The sequence below is a fragment of the Micromesistius poutassou genome, assembly GCF_964030765.1.
Source record: "Micromesistius poutassou genome assembly, chromosome: 18".
Classification (NCBI taxonomy): Eukaryota; Metazoa; Chordata; class Actinopteri; order Gadiformes; family Gadidae; genus Micromesistius; species Micromesistius poutassou.
The window spans coordinates 5,422,760-5,427,759 of record NC_140288.1 but is presented as its reverse complement, the minus strand read 5'-3'; the positions used below and the strand labels follow the sequence as shown (position 1 = coordinate 5,427,759).

The window sequence follows — 5,000 nt, the reverse complement described above, 5'->3', positions numbered from 1 at the left end:
TAAGTGTGTGTGTGTGTGTGTGTGTGTGTGTGTATACATCTATATCTATATCTTCTATGCAGATCCATATCTATATGTGTAAGTACATGTGTGTACGGTGGTTTTGGGGGAATGCGTGTGTGTGTATCGGATTTCTGCTGTGAGAGCGTACACATGTAGGCTTCTCTACTGAGGCTGGTGTGTGTGTGCGCACAACGCTCCACACGTGTGTGTGTGTGTGTGTGTGTGTGTGTGTGTGTGTGTGTGTGTGTGTGTGTGTGTGTGTGTGTGTGTGTGTGTGTGTGTGTGTGTGTGTGTGTGTGTGTGTGTGTGTGAGGATCGCTCGCCCGCTATCTCCCTCTCGCTCCCGCTCTCTCCCGTGTCTCTCCCCTGGTCTCTCCCGGTCCCATGGCGTCAGTTCAGATCATTTGTGCAGCGTATTGATCACCCCGACCAACGCATCCATCACCCCCCCCCCTCCCCCCCCGCCCCCTTGCTCCACATACGCACAGACGCCCGCTCCAGAGTGGAGAACAAACGCTGATCAAAACATTCCACGCTTCATATCGAGTGCAGCCTCCTTCCTTGGACTCTCGGGTTATCCCCCCCCCCCCCCCCCCCCCTCGCCTGGAGTGGCTCATATTATTGCAGTCTGACGTGGGGAACACAACAGTGCAGAAAATTAACAATTTGGCACATTATGCTAATGTTTAACGCGGCGTGTGTAAAGTGTGGCAATTGAAAAGAGCAGAACTGCCTTTGTGGAACGGAGTGGGTGGGCAGTTACAACAGGGTTCTGTTCGGTCTGTCTGTGTGTGTATATTAGTGTTTCACTGTGTGCGTGATTGTGTGGGTTCGGTGTGTTTGTGTGTGTGTGATTGTGTGTGCTACCCCCCGCCCTCCCCGTCCTGTTTTATTTCCAAGGCGCATAATAGGCGCGTTTTATCGGAAGCGACTGTTCCTCTAACTTGTTTGGGCCTGACCCCCTTTCCCCGTCCCCCCGTCCCCCCCATGTCCCCGCCCCCTACTGAGTGCCCCCCTCCCCCCTTCCCCCCCCCATGCCCCCCCCCACCTTCCCCCTACCCCCCCCCCTTCCTTTTGCTGACATGTCGTGTGTTTTCATGAGCAGCTCCCTAAACGCTAATGTCTCTTGTAAGCTATACACTTCACCCCCCACCCCCCCACCACCCCCCCGCCCCCCCCCCCCCCCACACACACACACACACACACACACACACACACACAGGGATGCTCACTCACACTCAGACACACGCACACACACACACGCACGCACACACACACACGCACACACACGCACACACAGCTCGCCGTCTAATCTCACCCACCCAGGGAGTTCCCTACTCCTCTCCGAGAGGTGTCAGTCGATGCTGTGCCCTCCTCCCTCCTCCACCTCCACCTCCAGCACACTCTCCGTGTCTCACTCTCTCTCTCTCTGTCTCAGCGTTCCCGCCCTTTTCCCACAATTTCTTATTCAAGTCAGACTTCACCTTGAACTCTGTGTCCTCTGTCTGCTGTTTGCATAGGTTCAGTCTCTTTCTTTCCCCTGTACATTGTTTGAGATTTAATTATTGATTTTGTTACTTAGTTATAAGTGCAGACACTTTTCCCTAGAGGAAATTATTTTTCTAACATGTCCTTAAAGTGCAGGTAGAGGTTAGGAGGACAGCTTTCTCCAGGATGCTTACAGGTAGATTGGAGTCGGAGGGGACAGTCTAGCAGCCAGGAGTATCCTCTCCCCTACCAAACCCTTCAAGACATTGGTTATTCATGTGTCTTTTTGCCTCCTTCCATAGATGATCAAGGAATGTGCGCTCTTGTCTGTGGCCACTGTGTTCAGTAGAAATGTAACCTGGATGAGTCCAAACTAAAGTCTGAGCGTGTATCTATCAGCGGTGCTTATTGTTACGTCACAGACCTCGCTGCAGCAGCACGTGTTATTGCTCTTTCTGTGCTTATCCAACCTCACGCACTGCAACTCCTAAGTGCACTTTACGGCTGACCCTAAAATAAAACAAAACGCAGCTTAACTCGACGCACCCGAAAGGACCTTTGCTTAACAGACGTGCGTTGACAAATGCATACTGCAGACTTGAACTAGCCACGCAGACACACACACACACACATACAGGAATGTATACATATACATGCATGCACGTACACAAGTGTGCACGCACACACAGAAGCACACACACACACCCACCCACACACGCACAGGCATGCATTCACCAACATGCATGCACAAACACACACACAAACAGAAACACATACACAAACACGCACATCCCTGGACAGGGGGCCTGGCGAGAGGGTGGGGGGGGGGGGGGGGTGGGGGGGGGGAGGCTGGAGAGACGTCTCCAAGCCTAAGCCATCCCATTACTCTCCAATTATCTCTGTGATGACGCTGCAGTCTGCCAAATCAGCCCTGTTGCTGCAGAGAATTGGGGTCTGAGGCTCCGGGAGGGCTGAGTCTGCATGGGCGCTGCGCTGCTGCTGGTATGAGGTCAGGAGGGGGCGGGGGGGGGGGAGGGCCGGGGGGGGCAGGGGAGTGGGCGGGGGGGGGGGGGGCAGGGGAGGGCCGGGGGTCTGCTGTGTGTTTGTGTTTCTGCTGAGAGATGATTGTAGTGATGGACGAGCGTGGGAGCACCTATTATCCACTCTCCTATAAACACACCGATGGCAACCGCTGTTAACACACTGACTGTAACACACTGTAAACACACTGACTGTAACACACAGGAAACACACTGACTGTAACACACTGTAAACACACTGACTGTATCACACAGGTGCACACAGACCTAGAGCAGTAGAGCCAGTAGGGGAAGGCTCATAAATGAAAAGAAATGCATTGGAACCCCCACAGGTGCAAACACAAACACACACACACACACACACACACACACACAGCAACACACACACTTGCACTCACACACAAACATACACACACACACACATACACAGGCACATAGGTGCATGTTCACAACCACACATGGATGTGCACAAATGCACCTGCACATGCACAAAGGAACACATGTGTACATAGACACACACACGCACACTACACACACACACACACACAAACCACACACATGCACACCACACACACACACACACCACACACATGCACACCACACACATGCACACCACACACACACACACACCACACACACAACACACACATGCATGCATAGGAACATTGCCCCTGTCCCTGCATGAACACACACCAAGCAATTACTACGCATACACATGAAGGGCACTAACCTCTGAAACACACATCCGCATATACACACACACACACACACACACACACACACACACACACACACACACGCACACATGCTTCGGACTCCTGATTTCCCTTCGGTGTTCTCGTCTCCTCACGGAGCCCCTCGGATCATCAGCAGTCAGACCAGGACTGCTCATATCCTGTCCCACCCCCCCCCCCCCCCCCCCCACACACACACACACACACACACACACACACCCTGCACCCTCCCCCACCCCCCAAACATTGGCACACACTCAGCCTACACACACTCTACATACCAACATCCCAACTCCCTACACACCGACACACGCACATACCCGCTGGCACACACTCTCTCTCGCTCTCTCTCTCTCTCTCTCTCGTCTCTCTCTCTGCCTCCCCCTCTATCTCTATTTCTCTCTGTCTCATTCAATCTTTTCCTCTCTCTCTCTCTCATTATCATTCTCTCTCTCTCTCTCTCTCTCTCTCTCGCTCTCTCTCCTATAGGATGCCTATAGGGTGTGTCAGGAGATCTGTTTCAGCGTGTTCTAGGTCTCCAGAGGCCCGTGCTGGAGGTGTCTCCCTGTAGCGGCTCCTTTCTGTGGCAGCATGCAGTACGTTCTAAAGTGATGAACGACAATAATAATATAAACAATAGGGAAAAGAATCGTAAAGTCATAGGAATGATAATATCAAGACGTTGCAGGAATACTGCCTCAATAGAGCCCTTATAGTTCTACCTATAGCACGTTGTTGAATGCAACTTTCAAATGCTGTCTGATCCTGTTTTAAGGGATCATTGAAATATTGAAGGCTGAATGAAATTCAGTTAGTTATACGCAATACAATATCCCACTGTATTAAACTCACCAAACCGCTTCATAGGTAGGCTATGTATTGAATTTGTACTGTATGATAAGTATGTATGTGTGAATGTATGTGTGCTTGCGTGTTTGTGTGTGTGTGTGTGTGTGTGTGTGGGTATGTATGTATGTATGTATCTACATATGTACCGTATATATGTATTGTATGTGCTTACTGTGTTTATATGTTGGGATAGATGGATGGATTACATGACATTAGAGTGCGGTGGAGTCTAGTAAACGTGTCCTGGTGGTTTGACATATGTACCACTCTGTAGACTAGATCAGACTTCACTGGAGCCTAGTCATGTATTGTACATCACACGTACTGTGAACCCAAGGGGGCCATACATTGTGTGCATCAAATCTCTCTCACCACAACCACACACACACACACACACACACACACACGCACACAGAAACGCGCTGCCTCCGTTTACCATTCTTAGAAAGAAGAACTTCTTCTTTGTTATCTACACTTGTCTTTAACTGACCCTGACGAACCACTTTGTGCGTTCCAGCCATCATTTCCTTTGTCTTATTTTTTTTTTTGTTCTCCTTCTAACCACGGGGTGCTAAGAAGACAGGGCATCTACCTAGCGACCTCCCGGCGTTGGCAGCTACCTCCTCGCGGCGCGGCGCTACTCTCAGTGGGAGCGAAGCTCCGGAGAAGTCGTAAGCGTCTGTCCCGTGGTTAGCTAACTGCGCCGCGAGCGTCTCCCCCGGCCTCCGCCTCATGACACACACCATGAAACATTAGCACCTAGCATGCTGCGTACGCTAAGAGCCTCACACGCACGCACGCACACACTCACGCCGGCGCACTCACGGACACACACACACACGCGCGCACACACTCAACGCATGACAGAGATTACAGTTCCACTTAA

The 5,000-nt window shown here is 51.3% G+C and overlaps 1 protein-coding gene across 1 annotated transcript in view; it reads right to left on the bottom strand.

The window, feature by feature from the left end:
- The window catches only part of LOC311363309 (leucine-rich repeat transmembrane neuronal protein 4), a gene marked incomplete at both ends in the record, with an annotated part of 214,223 nt that overhangs the window by 86,439 nt on the left and 122,784 nt on the right, over positions 1-5,000 (bottom strand). The window lies entirely within an intron of this gene.